General features: G+C 37.0%; 2 protein-coding genes across 2 annotated transcripts in view; both read left to right on the forward strand.

Moving 5' to 3' along the window:
• OFD1 (OFD1 centriole and centriolar satellite protein) overlaps positions 1 to 11,708 on the forward strand; it is a 344,344-nt gene that overhangs the window by 4,532 nt on the left and 328,104 nt on the right. The window lies entirely within an intron of this gene.
• The window catches only part of RAB9A (RAB9A, member RAS oncogene family), a 271,297-nt gene that overhangs the window by 4,532 nt on the left and 255,057 nt on the right, over positions 1 to 11,708 (forward strand). The gene's annotated exons all lie outside the window — the stretch shown is intronic.

Below are 11,708 nucleotides of genomic sequence, written 5' to 3' on the forward strand. Positions count from 1 at the left end.
AAGAACTGGTCATTGTATTGATTAGATGAACTACCAATTTTCAACATTCTTCCCATTTAAATGCCTTTGTTTACCCTGTCCTTAATCATTTATTGGACTTTCTCACCCTCCATCTTGGCTGAAGTCTGTCTCTTCTTTGAAGTGAGACTTTAAAGCTACTTCCTCTATGTAGCCTTTCATGAACATCCCTCTATTTCCCCCACCCACTGCCATCCACCTGAAAGTTATATCTACTTCCTTAAATTTCTCAGAGCTCTTTACCTAGACCTCCCCTTTAAACTTAGAACAATATCCCTTGTATAACATGTACATATACATGTGTGTATGTATAATTTATGTAATGTCTATCTCTATGTCCCCAGAAGTTAGTACATTTTTATTAGTTTGAATTATTATTATGTTTTAGAGGAAGCAATTCTTTTGGTATCCTTTAGAGAGATATAAAATAGAATAAAGATTATACATCAGTGCCATTGTGGTATAGCATAACATTAATATAACTTTGTTACAGTATGAACTTCATCAACATTTAGGATTATTGATGCTAGCGAGATTCAGAATCAGAAGACCTGGGGAGATATGCTTCTTTGACCCATCATTTTATTGGTGTGCATACCCTTCTATGACACAAATTGCAGCCTTTTTAATTGCCATTTTTTTAGGGTTGAAAAATTCTTCAATCCATAGCTAATCTGATGATGTTCCTCTCTGAACATAGATAATTTCATCTTTGTATAATATCCCCACAGTCTACTACAGGCAATGGGCCTTGCAGAAAACAGAGAATAAATGAATGCTAGATTGAAAAAAAAAAACAGATAAATAGAGAAAGACACTTTGAGAGTATAACCAGGGAATTTTGTTAGACCATTTATTTAAAAAAAAAACTACAAGAAAAAAAATATAAACAGACTTAATTTCCCCCTATTTTTGGTAGCAATATGTGTTCCCAAGGAGTACAGTGAATGTCTTATTCCTTTATATATTTAAAGGAACTAAGACAAATGACAGTTTCAGAAGTAAATTTTTTCCCCAAATGCTTTATTAACTTTGGATTTTATTTGGAATTACAAATTTTCTCCCCGTTTTTCCCCTACCCACCTCCCCCAAATAGCAGTCCCACAGGATATCCCCTCCTCCAATCTGCTCTCTCCCATATTTTCTCCCACACCCCTTTCGACTTTTCCAGTAGGGCATAGTGGATCTCTATGCCCCAGTGCCTGTATATCTTATTTCCCAATTACATGTAAAATAGTATTAATAATAGTATATATTTGAATATTTGATTTTAAAATGTTGAATTCCAGATTCATTCCCTTCCTCCCTTGTCACCCACCCTTACTGGGAAGATAAGCAGTTCAGTATAGGTTGCACATGTGTAGCTAATGCAAAACAATAACATAGTAGATATATTGTAAAAGACTGACTATATTTCCCTCCCTCCTATCCCACCTCCCACTTGTTCTATTCTCTACTTTGTTGATCCCATCCCTTTTCAGAAGTGGGTGCTTCCAACTTCCCACCCCCACAGCCTGCCCTCCCTTCCATCATCTTCCCTCTCATCCCCTTCCCTCCCTACTCTCCTGGAGGGTGAGATAACCTATTTAGTGTGTATTTCATTCCCTCCTCAAGCCAAATTCAATGGGAATAAGGTTGACCAATTCCCTTTTGCCTTCCTATTCTTCCCCTCCATTGTAACCATTTTCCCTTGCCTCTTCTATATGAGATAGTTTACCCCATTCTGTCTCTCCCCATCTCCTCTCATTATATTCCTCTCTCACATCTTAATTTCACCTTTTAAGTATCATCCCTTCCTGTTAAATTGGTCCTGTGCCCTCCATCTATGTATACCTGTAAACATATATACATATTCACATATGTATTTATATGCCAATATACCCTCATATATAGACATTATATATATATGTATATATATATATGTATATATATATGTATGTTTCTAATCTCTTCAACTAGTGAGAAAAGTTTCATAAGTTACAATTATTGTTTTTCCATGTAGGAATGTTAATAGTTCAACTTTGATAACTTCCTCATGATTTCTTTTCCCTGTTTACCTTCTCATGCTTCTCTTGCTTCTTGTATATGAATGTAAAATTTTCTATTCAACTCTAGTTTTTTCAGCAAGAATGCTTGAAAGTCCTTTATTCCACTGAATGACCATATTTTCCCCTGAAACATGATACTCAGTTTTGCTGACTAGGTGACTCTTGGTTTTCATCCCAGCTCCTTTGACCTCCGGAATATCATATTCCAAGCCCTTCGATCCCTCAGTGTAGAAGCTGCCAGATCCTGGGTTATCCTAATTGTGTTTCCACAATATTCAAATTGTTTCTTCCTGGATGCTTTTAATATTATTTCCTTAATCTGGGAATTCTGGAACCTGACTATAATATTCCTAGGAGTTTTCTTTTTGGGATCTTTTTCAGCAGGTGATTGGTGGGTTCTTTCAACCTCTATTTTGCCCTCTGGTTCTAAAACATCAGGGCAGTTTTCTTGGAGAACTTTCTGGAGTATGATTTCTAGGTTCTTACTTTGATCATGGCTTTCAGGTAGTCCAATAATTTTTAAATTATCTCTCCTGGATCTATTTTCCAGGTCAGTGGTTTTGCCATGAGATATTTCACATTGTCTTCTATTCTTTCATTTGTTTGGATCTGTTTAACAGCATCTTGATTTCTCATAAAGTCATTAGCTTCCATTTGCTCCAATCTAATTCTGAAGCAATTATTTTCCTTATTGAGCTTTTGAGATTCTTTTTCCATCTAGCAAATTTGGCTTTTTAAGGCATTCTTCTCCTCATTGCCTTTTTGAGCCTCTTTTACCATTTGAGTTAGTCTACTTTTAAAGGAGTGATTTTCCTCAGTCAGGCTGTTGACTCTCATTTCATAATTTTCTTGCATCGTTCTCATTTCTCTTCCCAATTTTTTCTCCACTTCTCATATCTGCTTCTTAAGGTCCTCTATGGCCTGTAACAAGCTCGTATTTTCCTTTGAAGCTTTTGGTTCAGTAGTTCTGACTTCACTGTGTTCCTCCTGTTCCATGCTTTTCTCCTTTTTGTCCCCAAAATAGGAGTCTAAATGTTGGAATTTTCTGTCTGCTTTGTTTCCTTTGCCTGGTCATGTTGCCCCTCAGTCACTTGACCCCTGGGCTTTTTGCCACAGTAGGACCCTGCCACCAGACAGGGGAGTTTCATCCCAAATGCTGGGGTTTTCTCAGCTGCCGGAGGTATTAGATGGGTGCCCTCTCTGAGGTCTCCACACGCTCTGGCAAGCTGGACACACACCCCAGGACCTCCACCCTAGACTGCATTCCAGATCCAAGAAGGTTAAAGCAAGAGCAATTATCCCTCACTCTGGTCACTTGGTCCCCCTACACTCTGCAAGCCAGGAGCTGAAGCTGCCACGTGGTGCTGGTTGGCTGTGCTGTGGTTCAGTGGCTTCTCGCCCTGGGGGCAAAAGCCACGCACTCCCACTTACTGGTCCCAAAGTCCAGACTGCACTGACCTCTAACTTTGTCCTTCGCATCTATGTGTTGATAAATCTGGAAATGGCCACAGCTGCTGCTGATCTGGAGTCCCTCCAGCTGGCAGCTGGTCATGCCCACCCTGGGGCTAAAGCCTTGGCGTGGGGTTGGGCTTGGCTTCCAGAGCACTGTGCTGGCTGATTCCTGCCGGCCTGCTGGGCTGTCCTCAGTGGGAGGTTAGCTTCTCTGTGTCATCTTGTGGGTTCTGAAGCTCCAAAGTTTGTTTAGACTCCCCTTTTACATGGATTGGGGAAAGTGGAAACTGGAGCAGCGGGGATGTCCTGCTTCTACTCTGCCATCTTGACTCCGCCTCCTCCCCAGAAGTAATTTTTTATGGTAAAGGGATGGCCTATATGACCCAGTTGGTCTTTTTTCCTCTCTGAGTTCTGCCATTTGAGGAAGAGCTGCTTAGGAAGTAAAATTCATCTTCTCACCATATTTTGCTCATTGTCAGAATATATTAACACAGTATTTTCAGAAGAATGACAGGGTTATTAGACATTTCATGGCAGAAACTCAAAAACAAGTCTGCACCCTGTTTGGTAAAAATTGTAAAATTTTCAAGAACCACAGGAGGAAAAGCAGTCTCTCCATGCATGTGTTAAATAAAGATGTGGCAAGATGATAGAAACTGAGAGCAAAAAAACAAAGTGAAATATATAAAGTCATATTGTGCATTAACATGCATGGAGTAGATGCTATTATAACTAATGACAATCAGAAGCTCATAAAATATACAATATTCTTAATTTAGAAGGGCAGAACTATAGGTATCCCATATGGAAGATTAGCTATGTCCGAACAACAGAATAAAAGGGAAAAATTCAGCCAGGCAAGTGGTCTTGTTTACTCCATGCCAAAAAAATTGGTTAGACATATTTTTAATGGGATTGTCTGCATTGAGCACTTCTTTTTTCAACGTTTAGACTAGAGGTTCTTAACCTGCCCTTTACAGATTTTCAAGGGAATGATGGGTAGGAGCACATCGAAGATCTTTGATACACAGTTTCCTCTTAGCTAGATCTCTGAAACGCACACATTGCTTCTCTTTTATTTCGGCTTGTTTTCTTTGAAATGGAGTATGTATGTTTTCTGCCATTGCAACCAATGGGAGCCGAGGAAAACGCACTTTGCCAAAGGAGTAAAAGCAAACGGTCTGTACTCTACATGGAAATGTGGAGGGCTGAAGGCACTCTAAGAAAAGCAGTGCTTAGAATTCAAATACTTCAAAGAACTCCTGAGTAATTCGCATTTCCATCATTGACTTAGATGGACATTTATAGAACACCCTGAGAATACTTGGGGTATTGCCTATAACTCAGCAGAAACAAGGAGCACATTGAAGGCCTTTGAATTTGGTGTAACATATAAGAATGTTTTGTAATCCAGGTCAACCTGGCAGTCACAATTACATGAGAAAGAGAGAGCTTTTTCTTCCTTGCCTTTTAGACAAAATTTCCATAATTCCTTGTATCCTATGCTCTCAATCATAATTTGGAAAATGTGTTGGGTTATGAGGGAATTATTACCAACTACAATGGCCTTGTACATTAGTTTTATAAATTATTTTAAATGTTATTTCACTTAAGATGGGATCCCATAAGCCGCTTAAGATCCTACATTTTATGGAAGGTCATGCTGTGATTTTGCACATGGTGTTCTCTGTGGATGAAATCTTCTATTTTTTGTCTTTATCTCTTTTAAACGTAGCTCTGAAGTATGACTTCCTCCATGAGGTTTTCTTACGACCATTTAGCTCCCCCACTGATGGCTATGTTTTATCTCGTGCCTCACTTTGTTAGGCACCTGTTTATTGCATTTGTCTGGTATTATTGTATATTTAATCTTTATATCTCGTAGTACCTAACAGAAGGATTTAGACATAATAGGCATTTAATGTTTAATGCTAAGTAGAGTTGTTTTGCAAAACAATTATCCAAATGTATACGTATTTTTTGTGAATACATAATTTCATATATTATGTACATATTTATTAGCAATTATCTTGAAAAGATATTTCAGGACTACAATAACCTTTCATTTTATCACTGGTGGCTACTTTCTATGAATTGGTGTTTCTCATAAGGTCCTTTGGCTAAAAAATAATACATCATTTTGTGTCCAACATCAGTTCAGCCTCTTTGAATCCAGAAAGACTGGTCATAAAGTCACTGCCCCTGTATTATCATTTTAGCATGGGAAAACTGGGTAGAGTATCTTATTTGTTGAAGTATTCTTTAAGAACTAAAACCAATTTCTATGATATGTTAAGGATTTTGTCAGAGAAATACCTTTCTGTTGTGACTTTTGCTTTAGACTTGTATTTCAGGGATGATAGAATTATTAAAAAGTTTTCTGTTTTACATCTCTCATTACACATTTTTGGGAAATCTGTCACTAAACAATTTCTTAATGGACAGTCTTTTCTTAGCTCTGGGCATTTTTTTTGGCTGTCCCCCATACCTGGAATGTGTTACCATTCCATTTCTGCCTCCTGATTTCCCTGTCTTTCTTCAAGTTCCAGCTAAAATTCCATCTCATACTATAAACTTTTCCTAGTCTCTCTTAATTCTAGTGGCTTCCTTCTAACTTATCCTCTATATAGCTTTATTGTATATAACTGTTTCAATTTCTCCCACATTGTACTGTGAACTCCTTGAAAGCAAGAGCTATTTTTTGCCATTATTTGTATGTCTTGGACTTAACTCATTGCCTGTCTGTCAAGATCTTCTCATTTGTCAAAGTTCAATAATCTGTGAAAAAGCCATCTCATTCCTATTTTATTGCAGACTGGTATTCAATCATCATTGTGAAAGAAACTACTGATTCAGATGTTTGGTGTACATGCCTAATTGAAGAACCAGTGAGGGTGGAGTTTCCCTTTATGAAATTAGATCTGAATAGAAGAAAAGGCTTGATATCATTGAAATCCTTGTAATCACTGCTAACGTTACTGTACCAATTAACATTTATAAAGATATCTATGTGCTCACTCAGTCGATCCTCATAGAAACTCTGTGTGCAGAGTAGGATGCATCTTATCATTCCCATTTTACATAAAAGTTAAATGAAGCTCAGAGATGTCCAATGATTTTCTTCAGGTAACACAAGTAGAAAAGTGTCAGAGCTGGTAACAGGATCCACATTTCTACTTAAAATTCTGCGTTCTATTATTATGCCATATTTTCTTTCATCTTTTAAAACAAAATTCAGGACAGCTTATACTTGCTTAATTTGCTTTCTCTTTTGATTTTTTTCCATATCTCCCCAAAACAGCCAAGCTTACCTCACCTGGCTCTGCATGAAAATCTAACATGCTCACCTGTTATACTTTTTTTTGTAAGACTTGGGATATTTTTTTCTTTCCTCGTTTTGCAATATACTGAGGAAATATTTCTTCACGTGACCTGGGGAGAGTAGGCTATCTACAGTAATAATGGAACAATACCTTCTAATGCCATTGGGATTCCACAAAATCTGCATAAGCCTTTCTATCTTATGGGGAGGAATGAAACTGATTGTTCAAAAAAAAACTTTCAAGCAGAATGAACACCTAGTGTTTCTTCTGTGACATTCAGAGTTTTAAAACTCAAGCTAAAAGCATTTTGCAAGCGTTTCTGTAATGTGTTTTGTACAGGTCTGTAATGCTTAGTTATTTTAAACTTTAGTAGGTATGTTTGCAAATAAAAGCTCCATTTCCAGATGGTTTTTGTCATAAGCTACCCTAAAATATGAGCATTTGAAGATGAATATAGACTGACCCTGGGATATATTCGTTATTAAATTATGTTATTATATACTTATAACGTTGAAGTTTAAAAACACAATATATTACTTAGAAGGAGAACATTTAGGGAAATCAAGCTCTTTAAGTATACGGCGTATGTGAATATTAAAAAATTCTATCGAATTGGAGAGTATATATGCTGAAAAACCTTTTTGAGCTTCTAATTCAATTACATGAATTTCATTTATAGAAAAAATTGACAGTGAATCAGCTACTTTTTAAGTTGTCTATTCATAGTTCATTTTGAGAAACATTCCATTATAGTGAGAGAAAAGATATACAAAGTTGTTTTGCTCAGAAATACGTCTAATTTTTTGCTTTTTCAATTATGTTCACATAATGTTGAATTTTTATAATAATTTACAAAGGGTATCTTTCGCTCAATATCAAGATCTTTGCCAACCCAACTGTCAAATGTTTGGTTTCTATAGAATGACTAGTGAAGAGTGCGATCTGGTCGGTTATTTACATATGGATGATCCATTTTCTTTATTATACCTGACTTTGTTCCTCCTGTATTTCAATTATGGGTTTGGTTTTGCAATTTGAACTGTGTTTCCACTAGAGGGCAAAATGGAAGAAGGAATTGAAACTACAAGTCAACTGGTAAAAGTATTAATTAGAATATCCACATTTTGCATTACTTATATTGTGGACATGAAGTAGACTATTGAGTTCAAATGATTTTTGGTTGTTTTGAAATTATAGCAATTTGCATTATTTCTATTTAATTAATATTCTATAACTAATTCTATTAACTATATGAGTTTTTCAGGGCCTTTTGAAAATGTTGAATCCTATGATTAACATTGTGACTTTTTAACAATGGAAAACAATGGGTAACTCCAACCAATTCCCTCAACTTGTGTGGATAGTTCTGGAGCAATTAAATGACTCAGAATTATAGAACTGTAAGAATAGACAGCAATCTTAGTGATCTTTTGTTGGAGTACCTACCCTAACAAGAATGCTGCTTTTGAAGTCCCCACTTGTCATTAAAATAAACCATCCGAGGGATTTCAGGTTTTGGAAAGTTTTAATGATTTGGACCTATTTTCATTATAATAATTAACAATCTTTTTCCTGTGATATTAACTTATTGGTTCTTAGAAATCCCTTAACCTGAGATTTACGCCCATCCACAACCTGATTCTCTGGTACCTTTCCAGTATTATTTCCTATGAATTCTTTTCAGTTATCCTGTTTTCTGGGAAAACAAGATGACTAGCTGTTCCCCAAAATTTGATGTGCTTTTTCTTTGCATTTCATCCTATGACTTCTACTTTGTTCTTTTTCCCCTTTCTCTTTTTTTTTTCCCACAGACAAGCTGAGTTCCCATGAATAGGTCTGGGATCAAAATCAGAATATTTAAGTCTAAACACATATATTTCCTTTTCTGGTGGAAGTTCAATTGAAGATAATATTATTTCTTTTTGTGTGAATATTTAGCTGATTAAATTGGTTCTGTCTCGTGCATTATCACCAAAGAGTGTAGGAACTTTAAAAACAATGTCATCTTAAAAACTGTATGAGTCCTCTTACCAGGATGGATATGTGAGTAAACTAGGGATGCTTAACCTGGATGATGCCGTATTCAGTGGTGTGTGGTAGGAGAAACATCTGTTGAATCTAGGTTATGTCCTTACAGGTTCCTCCACTAGCCATTAAAACTATCCTCAAAATGTTTCTAGGGCACTAAGGTTCATACCTACAATAAAAAAGCCCAGTTAATGAAAAATCGGTGTTCCTGCACCCATCCTCATTAACATATCCCCTTGATTGCTTCCATGTGGATATGAGGGCACTTCTGATTTCTGATGTATAGAAAGATGATTGTTGATACAGGAATGTTAGACCCTCTGCCCTCCTGACAACCTATGGCTTTGTTCCTGGGTTCCTCATTTGGCTTATACTCAGAATGTGATAGCATTCCCTATTAAGTTTTGTGGTTTATTTTTTGCTTTTATATTATGCACTTTGTTTTTGTTTCCACTGATAATGTTAGAACAGTTGATTTGCCCTCATCAGGAAAAGGAAGGTAGATTATTTACCCACATGAAATAAGTAGATGAAGATACTCTTGGTCATTAAGAAACATCCCCTGAATACAAAGAGTGAACTCATAGACATAGATTTTGAATTAATATTCTTTTGTTTGGGGGGGATTATTACCTCTAGGTTCCCTTGCTGAGGTTTGAGATTGTGTAGTACCTGGGATAAATGAACTAACAGATCTTGTGTAGTGTTTAGGAGATCATTCTTTGTTAATTTAATTGTGTAAGTTATTGAAAGATCATGATCTGGGGCGGCCAGGTGGCTCAGCGAGTAAGATCACCGGCCCCAGTGTCGGGAGAACCTGGGGATCAAATCCAGGCTCAGATACTTAGCACCACACCCAGAAATAACAGGCCATGTAGCCTTAATCAAGTTACTTAACCCAGATTGTTTTATAAAAAAAAAAAGAAAGATCATGATCATCACTAGTATTTATATAGTAAGTTCTCTGTGCCAGGAACTGTGCTGTGGTCCAATCCATAGTTTCCTTTATCCAGGGAGCAAAGGACAGAATATTTTGCAACATGACTTGTTTTCAAGAACCATGAGGGTGAGTCATTGGGATTCTACCTTGCCTTATTAAACTATCCAGTTCCTGCCAGAACTAAGAGACAGTCCTTTGTAGAAGCTTCTAATTAAGCAAAGATTTCATCTCATTTCCCCCTTCCTTTTTTTCCAAGGTGGAGGAGCAAGAGGGCATCACAGTAGGGCTTTAAAACAGGGAGAGCTTCTAGATGTTGAGCCAGGGGATAGAAAGTTGATGGTAGGAGGCGACAAGACTTGGATTGAGAACAGGTTGTTAGCAAAAGGATACTTTACCTTGGATGTACCTGAGTTTTGATGTATATTGTTGTTGTTGTGCTATAAGGGTCACAATTGACAATATGGCCTTCATCTTTCTGAGGCTTTTCCTTATTGTTTCCTTATTTCCCTAACCTTTTAATTATAAACATCTATTTGTAAAACATTTATTATTGTCACCCCTTTACATTGGGAGATCCACTGTGAATCAGCATATGAATTAGTGTTAAAATTTGAAATCATGTCTTTCCCTGCTTCAGGAGAAAACAAAGTCTCTTGTCTTTATTCTCTTCCATGTTTAGTCACTTTGGCCACACTCGGGGGATCATCCAGGATCATGCTAGGTGAGGGACACAAAGAAAAGTTATGATAGGTGCCACTTCTGATTCCCAGGACGACTCACACCATACTACAGGATGGCCCTTGCTGTTTACACTGATCTTCGGAGCTCATTGCAATAGAGGTTCACTCTATCCTGCGACAGCTCTTTGGTAAGCTATCCTTATAACCTCCATTTTAAGGAAAGTGCCGAGGTTTGCCACGTGTTCATTTCTTTCTGTCCTCTATTTCTTGCTGTCTAGACCTCCTCCATCATGCACCTATGCGCATATTTTGTCTCTCTAACCACTTTTAGATTCTTTTTATATGTTTTCTTCTCCTACTAGAATGTAAACTTCTTGAAGTTTGAGTCTGTTATTACTTGAATTTTCAGTACTTGTCCTTAGCCCCAGGGGTAGTATACACTAAATACTTAAATATTGGTTGACTTTAATTTCAGTCCTTCATTGTATTGATGCTTGTCTTTTTTCTTAGTGTTTTTTAATTTTTAATTAAATTTCTTTTCCAATACTGCCTATGCTTCTCTAATTTCCAAGGTCAGAGCTATCCAATAATGTCTCTAAGACATCCTAGAAGAATTTTATGGCCTTCCTATCTTGGAGTAGTGTATGGCAGAAGAAATATTTGCTCCAATGTATGCCAAGCTAATTTTTCCCTAAAAAGTTAATGAAATCATCACTGAAAGTATTTTTTTTTGCCCAAGGGACTAAGGCTTAAATCCTTGACATAGTGTTTTGGTCACTAAAGCATTAATAGAAAATTACTCCAACATAATCAGTTCTTCTCAGACCCAATGGACTCATTGTCATAGATGTCAATGTGTTCTCCTGCCCTTCCCATCTCCCTTTGAGACAAAGAGATCTAAATCCAACTCATCCAATGCTGTCTTCTTCCTGAATATAATTTCTACAACACTGTAAACTCCAATTGCTTAATGTTATTTTGTGGGGAAGGAATCAGTGGCACATGAAATCTCTGCTACTAGGAAGACTGAGAGTGGTACATACCTTAAACTTGTGATTGGAACTTTCTTGACAACTATACCATAGTGGTCTGCCATTTCCTTCTCCAGCTCATTTTGCAGATGAGGAAACTGAGGCAAGCAGTTGACTTCCCCATGGTCATACAGGGAGTAGGTGCATGAGGTCAAATTTGAACTCTTCTTCCTGACTCCAGACCTAGC

Source organism: Petaurus breviceps, unplaced genomic scaffold, assembly GCF_028583685.1.
Source record: "Petaurus breviceps papuanus isolate PSGF00001 unplaced genomic scaffold, PetGlider_PUasm1.0 419, whole genome shotgun sequence".
NCBI lineage: Eukaryota > Metazoa > Chordata > Mammalia > Diprotodontia > Petauridae > Petaurus > Petaurus breviceps.